Genomic DNA, 18,806 nt, shown 5'->3' with positions numbered 1-18,806 from the left:
AGGTATGCGTAGTGCGGTACCGCATTGAACTTCGCGAATGCGGTTCGCCCGAGTAGTGCGTGATAGCCACTACGGAAGATTAACTCCTTGCTTCGGAAATTATCCGGAGATCCGAAGACCACTTCAAGTGTGACTGAGCCTGTTCAGTTGGCCTCTACACCTGGTATTACGCCTTTAAAGGTTGTTTTGGTGGGCTTAATCCTCGAGGGATCTATGCCCATTTTCCGCACTGTATCCTGGTAAAGCAGGTTCAGGCTGCTGCCGCCGTCCATAAGGACTATAGTGAGATGAAATCCGTCAATAATTGGGTCTAGAACCAATGCTGCGAATCCGCCATGACGGGTGCTAGTGGGATGGTCCCTTCGATCAAAGGTGATCGGGCAGGAGGACCATGGGTTGAACTTTGGGGCGACTGGCTCTACCGCGTATACGTCCCTTAACGCGCGCTTCCGCTCCCTCTTGGGGATGTGGGTTGCGTATATCATGTTCACCGTCCGCACTTGTGGGGGAAAACCCTTCTGTCCATTGTTGTTCGGCGGCCGGGGCTCTTCGTCGTCATCGCTATGAAGCCCCTTGTCTTTATTTTCGGCATTTAACTTGCCTGCCTGCTTGAACACCCAACAATCCCTGTTGGTGTGATTGGCCGGCTTTTTGTGGGTGCCATGTATCTGGCACAAGCGGTCGAGTATTTGGTCCAAACTGGACGGGCCCCTAGGATTTCTTTTGAATGGTTTTTTCTACTAACCGGATTTATAGCCTCTGAATCCGGCATTAACTGCCGTATCCTCAGCATTGTCGCCGTTAATGCGGTGCTTCTGCTTGTTGCGACGCGACCTGCCACTACTGTCCCTGGTATCCGAATTACCAGGGTTCTTGGTCATATTGTTGCTACGAGCAAGCCAGCTGTCTTCTCCCGCGCAAAAGCGGGTCATGAGTGTCGTGAGTGCTACCATAGATTTCGGCTTTTCCTGTCCAAGGTGCCGGGCAAGCCACTCATCCTGGATATTGTGCTTGAAGGCTGCTAGGGCCTCTGCGTCCGGACAGTCGACTATTTGATTTTTCTTTGTTAGGAACCGTGTCCAGAATTTCCTGGCCGATTCCTCTGGCTCCTGAATTACGTGGCTTAGGTCATCGGCGTCTGGTGGTCGCACATAAGTGCCCTGGAAATTGTCGAGGAATGCGGCTTCCAGGTCCTCCCAACAACTGACTGATCCTGCTAGCAAGCTGTTAAGCCAATGCCGAGATGGTCCTTTAAGCTTGAGTGGGAGGTATTTGATGGCGTGGAGATCATCGCCGCGGGCCATGTGGATATGAAGGAGATAATCCTCGATCCATATTGCAGGATCTGTTGTGCCATCATATGATTCGATGTTTACGGGTTTGAAACCCTCGGGGATTTGATGATCCATTACTTCGTCTGTGAAGCATAGTGGGTGTGCGGTGCCTCTGTACTGGGCTATACCACGACGAAGCTCCAATGAGCTTTGTCTACTGTGTTCGGCCCTACTGGATTTGTGTCTGGTGTGATGGTTATTGTCTCGAGTCGTGGGGCGCCCACGCGATCCATAGATCGATCTTGTTTGCCTTGCCTTGTCCTCCAACATATCTCGCAGGTCTGGCGCATTTTCCCGTGCCTTGGTACGGGGTGCGGCTCGAGTGGAGGGCCGAGAGGCCTCTCTGTCGCGGCCACGAGGTGGCCGGTCGGCCGTATCAAGTGCTGGTGATGTAGGTTTAAGTGCTTCCTCCTCTAATCGGGGTAGCAACCTGCGCTTTGGGTAGCTCTTGGAGGGGCGTTTGAGTTTATGCTCTTCGGTCGCAAGGACTTCAGTCCATCTGTCGACTAGCAAATCTTGATCAGCTCTAAGCTGTTGCTGTTTTTTCTTGAGGCTTCTTGCCGTGGCTATAAGCCTACGTTGAAAATGCTCTTGCTCTACGGATCCTCTAGCACGACGAATTCGTCGTCGTCGAGGCTTGCCTCGTCTTCGGAGGGAGGCATATAATTATCGTCCTCGACCTCTCTGTTTGCCACTCTGTCATGAGGGCTGGCTTCTCCATCCTCCTGTGTTGAATCTTGCTGGAGGGGGTTTTCTTCGGCACTCTCCGAAGTATTATTATCTCCCATGCTGGAATCACCGTATTTGCTTTGGCGGGATTTTGAGCGGCGCCGCTGACGCCGGCGCTTAGGCTGTTTCTTGGAGGGGTCATCCTCCGCTGTTCCATCTCCATCTCCTTCTTTTAGGGTGTCCATCATGTATATGTCATATGACGAGGTGGCTTTCCAGGGCCCAATAGGCGCTGGTTCTTCATCGTCTCCTGCATCGGCGTCCATACCGTCGATGTCTTCGGAGTCGAAGTCGAGCATGTCGGTTAAATCGTCGACAGTGGCTACAAAGTGGGTGGTGGGTGGGCTTTGAATTTCTTCATCGTCCGTATCCCAACCTTGCTGACTATAGTCCGGCCAGGGCTCTCCTGATAAAGAGAGACTTTAGTGTCTTCAGAATATCGCCGAAAGGCGAGTGCTGAAAGATGTCCGCGGCAGTAAACTCCATGATCGGCGCCCAATCGGATTCGATCAGCAGGGGCGCGGAGGGTTCGGAGTCCGGAGAGGAGTCTGGCTCCTTGGAGTCACGAGTCTCGCGGAGTGCGGGGCTGGTGTTCAGCTCGATCGCCGTTGGGATCGCAGCCCCCGAGGCGGCATCCAACCACCCATCCTCGATCGGCGTAGTTGGCTCCGAATTAAGGGTCGAAGCCGATGCGGGTGCGGCCTCCAGGGCACTGTTTGGCGGCAGAGCTATATCATGCTCGTCGTGACAGTGCGGCACGCTCGGCAGTGGCTCGAATCCATCGAAGATCAAGTCCCCGCAGATGTCAGCCGTGTAGTTTAAACTTCCAAATCTGACCTGATGACCAGGGGCATAGCTTTCGATCTGCTCCAGATGGCCAAGTGAATTGGCCCGCAGTGCGAAGCCACCGAAGACGAAGATCTGTCCGGGAAGGAAGGTCTCACCCTGGACTGCATCGCTATTGATGATCGTAGGAGCCATCAAGCCTAACGGCGATGACACAGAGGAACTCTCAATGAAAGCACCAATGTCGGTGTCAAAACCGGCCGATCTCGGGTAGGGGGTCCCGAACTGTGCGTCTAGGCCAGATGGTAACAGGAGGCAAGGGACACGAAGTTTTACCCAGGTTCGGGCCCTCTTGATGGAGGTAAAACCCTACGTCCTGCTTGATTAATATTGATGATATGGGTAGTACAAGAGTAGATCTACCATGAGATCGGAGAGGCTAAACCCTAGAAACTAGCCTATGGTATGATTGTTGTTCTGTATGTTGTCCTACGGACTAAAACCCTCCGGTTTATATAGACACCGGAGAGGGTTAGGGTTACACAAAGTCGGTTACAATGGTAGGAGATCCACATATCCGTATTGCCAACCTTGCCTTCCACGCCAAGGAAAGTCCCTCCCGGACACGGGACGAAGTCTTCAATCTTGTATCTTCATAGTCCAGGAGTCCGGCTGAAGGTATAGTCCGGCCATCCGGACACCCCCTAATCCAGGACTCCCTCACCCCTTGCTCATCTCTGTCTTCTCGCCACCTGCTCCATCTTCCTCCTCCTCACCTTGCCGCCTTGCCAGCCCCCATGGCACCAACGAAGAGGTTCTCGGCCCCGGAGAAGGGGAAGGCTCGCCAGGAGGGGCCCAGATCTCCACCGCCCCGCAAGCATGTCGCGACTCCTGCCGTGGCCCCTCGAGGGTGCGGGCGTACTCCTTCGGGGGCCGGTCTTGTACTCGGTGGCCACAGCGGTGCCTCCTCTCGTGGTGGGGGCCACTTGAAGCGAGGCAATCCTTGAGCCGAGGGGAGGCGCGCCGTGGTCGCCCGGCCTCCTCGTTCGCGCTTCCAGTCGGCGGAGGTTCTCCCGGAGTTTGTTGTGTGGTCGGAGCGACCGGCCGACACCTGGCTCCAGCTCCCGCGCTCCTTTGTCGGTGAGCTGCCGGCCGCGAGCCCTGGCGGCTTCTTGTTGCAAGCCGACGGCTGCTCCAGCAATGCCTCGTGTGCTGCGATGGAGGTTTCCGCCGCGGGCAACGTGGTCCTGTCCCGCGGTTGGCAGATGTTCGCCCGCGCACGCGGCCTGAGCAGGAGGTGTACCCTCCACTTCAAGTACGATGGCGTCACGACCCTCTACGTGAGGGTTTTTGTGGAGGATGGTCGCCGCGCAGGGTGCTGCTCCGAAGACAACGACAATGACGACACCGACGGTGGGCTCGACCTTGATGATGGCCGTGACAATACGGAAGGCGAGCTTGCCCTTGGCGACGGCCGCGGCTCATCCAGTGGCGGTGCGCTCCTCCTCCAGCGAGAGCACCAGCAGTGGTGGCTACGACCAACCGCCGCGCCGCCGGGCTCACTTCGAGGATGGCGGCGGGTCGTCCCGCCGTGCTCAGGTGAAGCGCGAGGAGGGCTCCGGCTGAGCCCGGAGGGTCCTTGGAGCCAACCCTTGTGAGCTGTCGCGGCTGTGCGTGCCACTTTTCTTTATCCTTTCTTTTCTTCCTGCGTAATTAATTAAAAAAACAAGCATGGGGCCCCATGGGGGGCGTGTAATGAACTATGGTATTTATGCTACTATGTTATGCTTATTGCTCCGATGCGTACAATAGGATACTTAGCTTGATGCGCTTGCGGTAGCTCCCCTCCTCATGAGGGCGCACGTGTCCCACTATCTGGTGCGGCCCTTCTTGCCGTCGGCTCGGGAGTCTCCGCCTCATGGGGTGTCACGAGGCTGTGGAGTCGTTAGGAAGCTCTTTTGGGTGTCCTTATTCTTCTTTGCGTGAGCCCTCAGGCGTGAGCCTATCGTGGCTCAGTGCACTGCACCGCAGTACCCAGGGGGCATGGGCATCAAGAGGGTGCGAGATCACGAGCTTGCTCGAGGGCGTCTCACGAGGATAGAAGAAGCCGGAGCTCCGAAGGAGCAGGGCTATGGCAAAGTGTGTTCGCTGCACGGGGCAAGCCCGTGGCACGCGCACACCTGCCCAGCCCCCGCGCGCGAGACGTGCGAGAAGGAGCGGCGGGCAACTGCCGCTCCTCCCGAACCAAAACCAAAACGCAAAAGAGAAAACAGAGGGGGAAGTAGGTCAAGCAACTGAAAGCATGCGAACTCCAAATTCGTTAAAAGGTTGCAAACCAGATACATAAAGCGAATGAACAGCCGCGTCCGGCACCTAGTCTAGTCTTCTCACCAGCGCGGAGCTAAGTTCTACCACTAGGACATGGGAGGGAGCCCCCGAGGCCCGAGGGCGGCTCTCCGGAGACTCTGGGGCATGTACAGCCTCACTCATTATTACGCGAGAGTGTCACGAGCGGAGACCTTCATAGGCACTGGGCCTTGCTTCATGGGTAGAACCTCCGGAGGTGCTGGATGTTCCAGGCGTTCTGGATGGGGATCTCATCCTGCGTCTCCAGACGCGTGGCGCCATGCCTGGAGATACGGGCGACCCTAAACGGGCCCTCCCACATGGGTGAGAGCTTATGCATCCCTTCCCTGGAGAGCACCCGCCGTAGGACGAGATCTCCCACCTCGAGCGTCCTGGAGTGGCAGTGGTACCGCCATAGCGCCTGCTGGTACCTTGCCGCTCGAAGCGAGGCTTGACGGCGGCGTCCCTCCCCCAGCACGAGGTCCATCCCCCGCTCGGCGTCCTGGCGCGCCTCGTCAAACTCCAAGACCCGTGCAGAGCAATGCCTGACCTCATGTGGGAGAACTGCTTCGGCTCCGCAGACGAGGAAGAACGGAGCCGGTTGGCTTGGTCGTAGTGGTGCATACGGACCACAACACGGACTGGAGCTCATCGTGCCAGCCCCTGCCGCAGGCCTCGAGCTTCTTCTTGAAGGTTCTTGTCTTGAGGCCCCTCAGGACCTCCGTGTTGGCACGCTCAGCCGGGCCCGTTACTCCTTGGGTGTGCTACAGAGGCGTAGCATATTTGCGTTCCAAGGTGCACAATATGTTTTGAAGAGGTTGCTAGTAAATTGCGAGCCATTATTGGTAATGATGCGGTTAGGGACTCCGAAGCAGCTCACGAGGCCCTTGATGAACTTGACCACAGAGTCGTCTGGGATGGTGCAGACTGCTTCCACCTCCGCCAATTTGGTGAACTTGTCGATGGCGACGTAGAGGTAGCGGTAGCCCCCGGGCGCTCGGGGGAATGGACCCAGAATGTCCAGCCCCCAGACCGCAAACGGCCACGAGAGTGGGATGGTATGGAGGCCCTAGGCAGACCGGTGGATTTGCTTGGCATGGAACTGGCAGGCTTCACATGACATTGTTGGGAAACGTAGTAATTTCAAAATTTTCCTATGCACACGCAAGATCATGGTGATTCATAGCAACGAGAGGGCAGAGTGTTGTCCCCGTACCCTCGTAGACCGAAAGCGGAAGTGTTAGCACAACGTGGTTGATGTAGTCGTACGTCTTCACGATCCGACCGATCAAGTACCGAACGTACGGCACCTCCGAGTTCAGCACACGTTCAGCCCGATGACGTCCCTCGAATTCCGATCCAGACAAGTATTGAGGGAGAGTTTCGTCAGCATGACGGCGTGGTGACGATGATGATGTTCTACCGATGCAGGGCTTCGCCTAAGCACCGCTATAGTATTATCGAGGTGGACTATGGTGGAGGGGGGCACCGCACACGGCTAAAAGATCAAACGATCAATTGTTGTCTCTCAGGTGCCCCTGCCCCCGTATACAAAGGAGCAAGGGGGAGGTGCGGACGGCCAGGAGGGGGCGCGCCAGGAGGAGTCCTACTCCTACCGGGAGTAGGATTCCCTCCCTTTTCCTTGTTGGATTAGGAGAGGAGGGGGAAAGAGGTGGAGGAGAAGAAGGATAGGGGGGCGCCGCCCCCCTCTCCTTGTCCTATTCGGACTAGGCGGGAGGGGCGCGCGACCCTTGCCCTGGACGCCTCTCCTCTTCTCCACTAAGGCCCACTATGGCCCATTATCCCCCCGGGGGGTTCCGGCAACCCCTCGGTACTCTGGTAAAATCTTGATTTCACCCGGAACACTTCCGATATCCAAACATAGGCTTCCAATATATCAATCTTCATGTCTCGACCATTTCGAGACTCCTCGTCATGTCCGTGATCACATCCGGGACTCCTAACAACCTTAGTTACATCAAAACATATAAACTCATAATATAACTGTCATCGAAACGTTAAGCGTGTGGACCCTACGGGTTCGAGAACTATTCAGACGTCTCCGGTCAATAACCAATAGTGGAACCTGGATGCTCATATTGGCTCCCACATATTCTACGAAGACCTTTATCGGTCAAACCGCATAACAACATACGTTGTTCCCTTTGTCATTGGTATGTTACTTGCCCGAGATTCGATCGTCGGTATCTCAATACCTAGTTCAATCTTGTTACCGGCAAGTCTCTTTACTCGTTCCATAATACATCATCCTGCAACTAACTCATTAGTTGCAATGCTTGCAAGGCTTAAGTGATGTGCATTACCGAGTGGGCCCAGAGATACCTCTCCGACAATCGGAGTGACAAATCCTAATCTCAAAATGTGCCAACCCAACAAGTACCACTCTGGGCTCACCATCGCTTCTTCATAGTTCGTAGGTTCGTCATGGTCTAGTAACATAACCTCCAGAACAGGATTACCGTACCACTCTGGTGCGTATCTTACTCTGGTTGACCTACGAGGTTCGGTAACACCTTGATATGAAGTTCCATGATCATCATCATTAACTTCCTCACTAATTGGTGTAGGCGTCACATGAACCGGTTTTTGTGATGAACTACTTTCCAATAAGGGAGCAGGTACAGTTACCTCATCAAGTTCTACTTTCCTCCCACTCACTTCTTTCGAGAGAAACTCCTTCTCTAGAAAGGATCCATTCTTAGCAACGAATGTCTTGCCCTTGGATCTGTGATAGAAGGTGTACCCAATAGTCTCCTTTGGGTATCCTATGAAGACACATTTCTCCGATTTGGGTTCGAGCTTATCAGGTTGAAGCTTTTTCACATAAGCATCGTAGCCCCAAATTTAAGAAACGACAACTTTGGTTTCTTGCCAAACCATAGTTCATAAGGCGTCGTCTCAACGGATTTCGATGGTTCCCTATTTAACGTGAATACAGCAGTCTCTAAAGCATAACCCCGAAACGATAGCGGTAAATCAGTAAGAGACATCATAGATCGCACCATATCTAGTAAAGTATGGTTACGATGTTCGGACACACCACTACGCTGTGGTGTTCCGGGTGGAGTGAGTTGCGAAACTATTCCGCATTGTTTCAAATGTAGACCAAACTCGTAACTCAAATATTCTCCTCCACGATTAGATCATAGAAACTTTATTTTCTTGTTACGATGATTTTCAACTTCACTCTGAAATTCTTTGAACTTTTTAAATGTCTCAGACTTATGTTCCATTAAGTAGATATACCCATATCTGCTTAAATCATCTATGAAGGTGAGAAAATAACGATATCCGCCGTGAGCCTCAACATTCATCGGACCACATACATCTGTATGTATGATTTCTAACAGATCTATTGCTCTCTCAATAGTACCGGAGAACGGCATTTTAGTCATCTTTCCCATGAGGCACGGTTCGCAAGTACCAAATGATTCATAATCAAGTGGTTCCAAAAGTCCATGAGTATGGAGTTTCTTCATGCGCTTTACATCGATATGACCTAAACGGCAGTGCCACAAATAAGTTGCACTATCATTATCAACTCTGCATCTTTTGGCTTCAACTTTATGAATATGTGTATCACTACTATCGAGATTCATCAAAAATAGACCACTCTTCAAGGGTGCATGGCCATAAAAGATATTACTCATATAAATAGAACAACCATTATTCTCTGATTTAAATGAATAACCGTCTCGCATCAAACAAGATCCAGATATAATGTTCATGCTCAACGCTGCACCAAATAACAATTATTTAGGTCTAATATTAATCCCGAAGGTAGATGTAGAGGTAGCGTGCGACGGCGATCACATCGACTTTGGAACCGTTTCCCACGCGCATCGTCACCTCGTCCTTGGCCAGTGTTCGCTTAATCCGCAATCCCTATTTCGAGTTGCAAATATTAGCAACAGAACCAGTATCAAATACCCAGGTGCTACTGCGAGCTCTGGTAAGGTACACATCAATAACATGTATATCACATATACCTTTGTTCACCTTGCCATCCTTCTTATCCTCCAAATACTTGGGGAAGTTCCGCTTCCAGTGACCAGTCTGCTTGCAGTTGAAACACTCAGTTTCAGGCTTAGGTCCAGACTTGGGTTTCTTCTCTTGAGCAGCAACTTGCTTGCTGTTCTTCTTGAAGTTCCCCTTCTTCTTCCCTTTGCCTTTTTTCTTGAAACTGGTGGTCTTATTAACCATCAACACTTGATGCTCCTTCTTGATTTCTACCTCCACAGCCTTTAGCATTGCGGAGAGCTCGGGAATCTTCTTATCCATCCCTTGCATGTTATAGTTCATCACGAAGCTCTTGTAGCTTGGTGGCAGTGATTGAAGAATTCTGTCAATGACGCTATCATCCGGAAGATTAACTCCCAATTGAATCAAGTGATTGTAGTACCCAGACATCTTGAGTATATGCTCACTGACAGAACTATTCTCCTCCATCTTGCTTCTGTAGAATTTATTGGAGACTTCATATCTCTCAATTCGGGCATTCTTTTGAAATCTTCAATTCCTGGAACATCTCATATGCTCCATGACGTTCAAAACATCGTTGAAGTCCCGGTTCTAAGCCGTAAAGCATGGCATACTGAACTATCGAGTAGTCATCAACACGTGACTGCCATGCATTCACAATGTCTGCAGTTGCTGGCGCAGGTGGTACACCTAGCGGTGCTTCCAGGACGTAACTCTTCTGTGCAGCAATGGGGATAATCCTCAAGTTACGGAACCAGTCCGTGTAATTGCTACCATCATTTTTCAACTTTGCTTTCTCAAGGAACACATTAAAATTCAACGGAACAACAACACGGGCCATCTATCTACAATCAACATAGACAAGCAAGATACTATCAGGTACTAAGTTCATGATAAATTTAAGTTCAATTAATCATATTACTTAAGAACTCCCACTTACATAGACATCCCTCTAATCCTCTAAGTGATCACGTGATCCAAATAAACTAAACCATAACCGATCATCACGTGAAATGGAGTAGCTTTCAATGGTGAACATCACTATGTTGATCATATCTACTATATGATTCACGCTCGAACTTTCGGCCTCAGTGTTCCGAGGCCATATCTGCATATGCTAGGCTCATCAAGTTTAACCTAAGTATTCCGTGTGTGCAAAACTGGCTTGCACCCGTTGTAGATGGACGTAGAGCTTATCACACCCGATCATCACGTGGTGTCTGGGCACGACGAACTTTGGCAACGGTGCATACTCAGGGAGAACACTTTTATCTTGAAATTTAGTGAGAGATCATCTTAGAATGCTACCGTCAATCAAAGCAATATAAGATGCATAAAAGATAAACATCAGATGCAATCAATATAAGTGATATGATATGGCCATCATCATCTTGTGCTTGTGATCTCCATCTCTGAAGCACCGTCATGATCACCATCGTCACCGGCGCGACACCTTGATCTCCATCGTAGCATCGTTGTCGTCTCGCCAATATTTTGCTTCTACGACTATCGCTACCGCTTAGTGATAAAGTAAAGCATTACAGGGCGATTGCATTGCATACAATAAATCGACAACCATATGGCTCCTGCCAGTTGCCGATAACTCGGTTACAAAACATGATCATCTCATACAATAAAATTTAGCATCATGTCTTGACCATATCACATCACAACATGCCCTGCAAAAACAAGTTAGACGTCCTCTACTTTGTTGTTGCAAGTTTTACGTGGCTGCTACTGGGCTTAGCAAGAACCGTTCTTACCTACGCATCAAAACCACAACGATAGTTTGTCAAGTTGGCGCTGTTTTAACCTTTGCAAGGACCGGGCGTAGCCACACTCGGTTCAACTAAAGTTGGAGAAACTGACACCCGCCAGCCACCTATGTGCAAAGCACGTCGGTAGAACCAGTCTCGCTTAAGCGTACGCGTAATGTCGGTCCGGACCGCTTCATCCAACAATACCGCCGAACCAAAGTATGACATGCTAGTAAGCAGTATGACTTATATTGCCCACAACTCACTTGTGATCTACTCGTGCATATGACATCTACGCATAGAACCTGGCTCGGATGCCACTGTTGGGAAACGTAGTAATTTCAAAATTTTCCTCCACACACACAAGATCATGGTGATGCATAGCAACGAGAGGGGAGAGTGTTGTCCATATACCCTCATAGATCGAAAGCGGAAGCGTTAGCACAACGTGGTTGATGTAGTCGTACGTCTTCACGATCCGACCGATCAGCACACGTTCAGCCTGATGACGTCCCTCGAACTCCGATCCAGCCGAGTGTTGAGGGAGAGTTTTGTCAGCACGATGGCGTGGTGACGATGATGATGTTCTACCGACGCAGGGCTTCGCCTAAGCACCACTACAGTATTATCAAGGTGGACTATGGTGGAGGGGGGCACCGCACACAGCTAAAAGATCAAACGATCAATTGTTGTCTCTCTCGGGTGCCCCCTGCCCCCGTATATAAAGGAGCAAGGGGGGAGTTCCGGCCGGCCAGGAGGGGGCGCGCCAGGAGGAGTCCTACTCCTACCGGGAGTAGGACTCCCTCCCTTTTCCTTGTTGGATTAGGAGAAGAGGGGGAAAGAGGTGGAGGAGAAGGAGGAAAGGGGGGGGGGCGCCCCCCTCTCCTTGTCCTATTCGAACTAGGGGGAGGGGCGCGTGGCCCTTGCCCTGGCCGCCTCTCCTCTTCTCCACTAAGGCCCACTATGGCCCATTATCCCCCCGGGGGGTTCCGGTAACCCCTTGGTACTCCGGTAAAATCCTGTTTTCACCCGGAACACTTCTGATATCCAAACATAGGCTTCCAATATCTCAATCTTCATGTCTCGACCATTTCGAGACTCCTTGTCATGTCTGTGATCACATCCGGGACTCCGAACAACCTTCGGTACATCAAAACATATAAACCCATAATATAACTGTCATCGAAACATTAAGCGTGCGGACCCTACGAGTTCGAGAACTATGTAGACATGACCGAGACACGTCTCCGGTCAATAACCAATAGGGGAACCTGGATGGTCATATTGGCTCCCACATATTCTACGAAGATCTTTATCGATCAAACCGCATAACAACATACGTTGTTCCCTTTGTCATCGGTATGTTACTTGCCCGAGATTCGATCATCGGTATCTCAATACCTAGTTCAATCTCGTTACCGGCAAGTCTCTTTACTCGTTCCATAATACATCATCCCACAACTAACTCATTAGTTGTAATGCTTGCTAGGCTTAAGTGATGTGCATTACCGAGTGGGCCCGGAGATACCTCTCCGACAATCGGAGTGACAAATCCTAATCTCGAAATACGCCAACCCAACAAGTACCTTCGGAGAAACCTATAGAGCACCTTTATAATCACCCAGTTACGTTGTGACGTTTGGTAGCACACAAAGTGTTCCTCTGGTAAACGGGAGTTGCATAATCACATAGTCATAGGAACATGTATAAGTCATGAAGAAAGCAATAGCAACAAACTAAACGATCAAGTGCTAAGCTAACAGAATGGGTCAAGTCAATCACATCATTCTCCTAATGATGTGATCCCGTTAATCAAATGCCAATTCATGTCTATGGTTAGGAAACATAACCATCTTTGATCAATGAGCTAGTCAAGTAGAGGCATATTGGTGACACTCTGTTTGTCTATGTATTCACACATGTATTATGTTTCTGGTTAATACAATTCTAGCATGAATAATAAACATTTATCATGATATAAGGAAATAAACAATAACTTTATTATTGCCTCTAGGGCATATTTCCTTCAGACCTCACCAGCTCAGCCGCGTCAGTGAGCGTCTTGGGCCAGTAGAATCCACTGCGGAATGCCTTGCCCACGAGGGTGCTTGATGATGAATGGTGCTCGCAGTCTCCGCCGTGTATATCGGCTAACAGCTTGTGCCCCTATTCCCTGGAGATGCATCGCAAGGAAACATCGTTTGGTCGTTTTCGGGAAAGCTCACCGCCCCGAATGCAGTAGGCTGTAGCCTACCGAGCTACTCATTCGGCGTCTTCTTCCTTCTCTGGCAGGGTTCCCTGAAGTAGGTATGCCTTGAATTCTTCGGTCCAGCACCCCGCCTAAGGCTCGAGCGCAAGGAGAAGGCGCGCTCCTGAGGTCGGGCCGCAGGCTGGGGCTCTTGAGGTTGGTGCTGGCGGGAGTTCCTCCTGAGGCGGCGCTGGCTCCGCGGTTGGAGGGGCTGCTGAGGACTTGAAGAGCCGTTCTTCGAAGACACCGGGCTCCTGAGGCTGGCATTTGGATGCTCTCTTGGCGATATCGTCAGCTTCCTTGTTCATGCTGCAAGGCACGTGCCGTAGTTCTAGGCCCAGGAATTGCTTCTCCATCTTGCGTACCTCTACCAGGTATGCCTCCATGTGTTCATCCTTCAGCTCGTACACTTTGTTGGAGAAGTTGACAAGGAGCTACGAGTCACCATTGATGGTGAGGCGCTTCACGCCCAAAGCGGCTGTGGCCTTGAGGCCGGCGATCAAGCCTTCGTACTTCGCAATGTTGTTGGAGACCTTTTCGCCGTGCTAGAAGCAGAGTTGCACGACGTATTAGAACTTGTCTTGAGTAGGTGAAATGAGCACGGCTCCAGCCCCCGCGCCCTGTCGTGCAAAGGCGCCGTTGAAATACATGACCTAGCCGTCTGGTGCTTCGTCTCCAGGTGAGAGCATCCGGTCCTTGCCTGCCTCTGGTCCCGGGGTATTAGTCCATTCTGCCACGTAGTCGGCAATCGCAGCCCCCTTGATGACCCTGGTGGTTCTGAACTCCAGTTGAAATGCCTGTAGCTCGATGTTCCATTCGGCGACTCAACCCGTGACGTTGGGGCTCCGGAGTACCCTCTCCAATGGGTAGGCCGAAACGACCTTGATGGGGTGCCCTTGGAAGTAGTGGCCCAGCTTGTGCGAGGCAACGAGGAGCGCGAGCAAGAGATTTTGCGGGATGGGGTAGCGTGCTCGCGCGTCCCGCGCACCGTGATGATGAAGTACACTAGGTGCTCGACGAGGGTAGAAGTGTTGGTGGAGCCTGAAGCCTCCTGAGGCTGGAGGACCTCAGGAGTTTGGTCGCCCGTTGGGGCAACTACGGCATCATGGGCGTCGTCTTGTGGAACCTGGTCATCCATTGGTGTCATCGAGTCTTCAGGGATGCTGTCCCGAAGCTGCATCGCCTTGTCCTGCCGTGGGGCATTGCCCGGCAGGCCTTTGGTTTGGTGCTCCTCCCGGACTGCCACTAGCGCTGCACTGGCGGAGTGAGGTGTGGCGGCCAGGTAAAGCACTAGGGGCTCGAGGGACGCGGCGCCACCATCACTGGTGGGCTGGTGAGGTACCTCTTGAGATCTGGAAAAGCTGTGTTAGCCTCTGAAGTCCACTACGGCCCCTTCTTCTTCATCAGTTTGAAGAATGGGAGAGCGTGCTCCCCCAGCTTGGAGATGAAGCTCCCCAACGAGGTCACACAGCCTGCCAGATTTTGCATTTCCTTAAGAGTCTGTGGTGGACTCATCCTTTCTATTACCTCGACCTTCTCCAGATTTTCCTCGATCCCCCTATGTGATACCAGAAAGCCCAACAGCTTGCCGGAGGGGACGCCAAACACACACTTCTCCGGATTGAGCCGTAGGTCCACCTCGCACAGGCTAGCGAGCGTCTCTTCCAGGTCCTTGATGAGGGTCCTTGCTTCCCAAGATTTCACCACTATGTCGTCGATGTAGGCCTAGCGTTCCTCCCGAGCTACCATCCCAGAGTGATGTGCATGAGCCGTTGGAAGGTTGCCCCGGAGTTGCGCAGCCCAAAGGGCATGCAGGTGTAGCAGTACACCCCACACGGGGTCAGGAAGGCTATCTTCTCGACATCCTGCACCACCATCTTGATCTGGTCGATGCGCGATAGCAGGAAGGGGTCTTGAGGGCACGCCTTGTTGAGATTGGTGAAGTCGACACATGCGTTCCTTCCCGCCTTTCTTAAGGACCACGCCTTGGTTTGCCAGCCATTCTGGGTATCGCACCTCACGAATGATTCATGCGTTTAGCAGCTTGCAGGTTTCTTGGACAATGAATGAATGTTTCCCTATGGACTGCCACCGTGCCTTGTGCTTCACAGGGTGTACATTGGGGCATACATTGAGGTGATGCTCAAGCACCCCCCTTGGGACTCCGACCAGGTCCTTGGGCTCCCACGTGAACACCTCCTTGTTCGAGCACATGAATTCGACCCGCGCCTTTTCTTGGTCCGGGGCAAGGTTGGCGCTTATGGTGAAGGTGGCTCCCAATGCCCCATCTTGGTCGACCGGTACGTGCTTTGTCTCGGCCCGGTCTTGAGAGAACAACTGCTTCTTCTTCGCCGAAGCAGCCCCGGGGCCTCGGAGACCTCTTCTGCCCCCGGCCGCATGGCAGCCGCAGTCCTGAAGGCGATCTTGAGAGCCGCCAGTGCTTCCTTGGTGTCCCCGGCCATGGTGAGGACGCCGCAGCTCCCTAGCATCTTCATGAGGTTGTAGGCGGAGTGAGTCGCTACCATGAACTTGGCCAGGGCTGGGTACCCGAGGATGGCGTTGTACGGGAGGCCAATACGGGCGATGTCGAAGTCGATGAGCTCGGTGTGGTAATTTTCGCAGGTACCGAAGGTGACGGGGAGGCGGATCTGCCCCAGGGAGCTGGTGGAGCCGTCGACGACCCCAGAGAATGGCTTGCTCGGGCGGAGTCGGCCGTGCGACACGTGGAGCAAGCCAAAAGCTTCCGCAGAGAACACATTGAGCCTAGTCCCGCTGTCGATGAGGGTCTTGGTTACCGCCACATTACAGATGGTGGGGGCATAGAGCATCAAGAGCGCACCCACACCCGCGGTGGTCACCGGATGGTCTCTCGAGTCTTAGGTGGGGTCGGCCACAGGTGCCGCCCACCCCGAAGGTGCTCCCTGCTATGCGCGCACGACACCTGCTTGACGAAAGAACTGCTTGATGTGGCGGTCCGAGGGTGGTGCCTGCGATCCGCCGAGGAGGGCTGCGACGGCGTGGGGCGCGGTGCCGCGAAGTGCGTGATGAAGAGGCCTCGCAGCTCCTCCTAGGAGGCCACCGATGACTCTGGAAAATTGAGAAGCCAGGTGCGTTGTACGCCCGTGAGTGCCATGGGGAACCAATTAGCCATGACCTTGTCGTCGTCGCCGCCTTCCGCACAGACGGCCTCCTCATATGTCCAGAGAAAGCTTACCGGGTCCACCGCACCGTCGTTGCAAGGTGGCATCTCCGGCTTGAACTTCTGCGGCCACGGTACCTGCCACAGGGAGGGGGCGAAGGCCCGGAGCTCCATAGTGCCCCCCCCCCGCGCGCCTGTCAGCCCAGACGAAGGAGCGACACTTGCCTTGGGTGTGGAACAGGGGCGAAGCGGGCAGAGAGGCGAAGCTTCGGCGCACCCCTACCTGGCGCGCCAAATGTCGGATTCAGGGCTCTGCAGACCCTTGAGAGGTTCGAACACTGGGGTGCGCGCGAAGAGCACTCTCTCCCAAGCTCGCTTGCTAACGACCCCACGGCCTAGCTCGACGAACTCAAAGAACGAGGGACAGAGAGATTTATCCTGGTTCGGGCCACCTTGCGGTGTAATACCCTACTCCAAATTTGTGGTGGATTGCCTCAAGGGGCTAAGGATGAACTAGTACAGTGGATGATCAGCCTCAGGAGGTGAGGTGTTCTTGGGCTCGATGAGCTGGTGAGCTGGTCAGGGTGGAATGGATACGATCCCCTTCTATGGTGGTGGCTAAGTCCTATTTATAGTGGCCTTGGCCCTCTTCCCAAATGTTAGGCAGGAAGGGATCCCACAACGGCCAAATTTGAAGGGAGACAACTAGTACAAGCTATCCCGATAAAAGTAGTCTTCGCCTGCAAAAGGCTCTGGTGGTGACGCTGTCGTGGGCTCCGCGATGATCTCTGTCATGCCATCCTGGCGGTCTTGGTCTTATTGCACCGATATAGAAACCTTTTCTTGATTCCTCGGGACTCCACGCCTCCGCTTGCCCATAGCACCAAAGAGGAAACTGGTACACTGTGCCCACTCGTGTCAGCCTAGATTTGGTCGTCATGGGTCACATCACGTGAACCTCGTGAGGTGCACCTTGCCTTGATATCTCCACTCCTCGGGAGCTAGCCTAGTGAGGCCGCCCCCAGGGAGGTCCTGGTGTCGTTCGCCTCGCGAGGGTTGGCCCCTCGTGAGGGTCTTGAGTCATTGTCACTGGAACTGGGCCATATAGGGTTGCTGATAGAGCCATGCCACGGGCCGCAGGCAGGCAAGTCTGGGTACCCCCGGTCCCAGAACGCCGACAAAAACATAATGTGTCAGGACCCCGATTCCAAGTCACATCGATCTAGGTGGTAACACCTCATATCACTTTGCGGCCTCACGCACGGTATTCCCACGGGTGTCGCCTTACCATGGCCCGGGACCATTTGCGCCTTTTGGCTCACGTATATGATAGTGTCGCTAGCATCCATATGACAGAGAACCCGAGCCGACATGGCTAGTCGTGAACCCAAAGCGGCACTAACCCATGGGGATAGGCATACATGAATCAACTTCGAGCATGTCGGTCAGCAGCGTATGAATCCGGGCTGTAGCACTGGGCTAACAGGACTCCGGTAACCCGGGCTGTAGCAGGCTAGGCAGGACTCCGGATGTCACCGCGTGACATTTCCCTGAAGGGACAGACACAGGAACAAAGTGAAACACATGCCGACCAGTCAAGTGTCCTGAGCAGTAGTGCTGGGCTAGCAGGACCCCGGTGAACCGGGCTGTAGCGGACTACTATGGCTCATGGAAGCACAAGACTACATTTCCCCATAAGAGAGGCTACCAAGGATAAACCACTAGGTTGTCGGATCCCACACATACCAAGCATTTCAATCATACACACAAAATATGCTCGATATGTGCAAATACAACATGGCATCACAACATAACTCTACGACTAAAAGTATTTATTCATTAGGCTCCGAGGAGCAAAATATTACAAACATGGGTCTCATGACCCAACATTCAGAGCATACAAGTCAAAGCACATGTGGAAGCTTAACATGTCTGAGTACAGACATCTACAAATGAAAAAGGCTGAGAAGCCTGACTATCTACTAGATCCTGTCGAGGGCACAAGATCGTAGCTGAGGTAACAAGCTAAACATCAAAGTCCGCGCGGAACTACTAGTAAGACTGACATCTCTCTGCAAAAACATAAAATAGGCAAACGTGAGTACAAATGTACCTAGCAAGACTTACATCGGAACTATCTGCATATGCTTCAGTATCAATAAAGGGGGTGGTGGAGTTTGACTGTAGCAAGCCAGCTTTGACTCAGTGGCTATCCTATACTACGATTGCGAGTAACTCTTTTGAGGTGGCGCACACAAGTACACATATTCACCATACCAATACACCACTATGGATCCGCTCCCGTCTCCCTGCGAGAATGCCATCCATAGCACTCATGCTTATCTTGCGAGTTTTAGAGTATCCACTTACACTTGTCTATGAACTATGCAAGGGGTCCAAGTTTCCATATCCGAGGAATCCGGCTATTCAAATAGATAATGATAACCCTGCAGGGGTGTACTTCT

This window comes from Triticum urartu, chromosome 3 (genome assembly GCF_003073215.2).
Source record: "Triticum urartu cultivar G1812 chromosome 3, Tu2.1, whole genome shotgun sequence".
Lineage (NCBI taxonomy): Eukaryota > Viridiplantae > Streptophyta > Magnoliopsida > Poales > Poaceae > Triticum > Triticum urartu.
Note: the sequence above shows the minus strand (reverse complement) of the source record.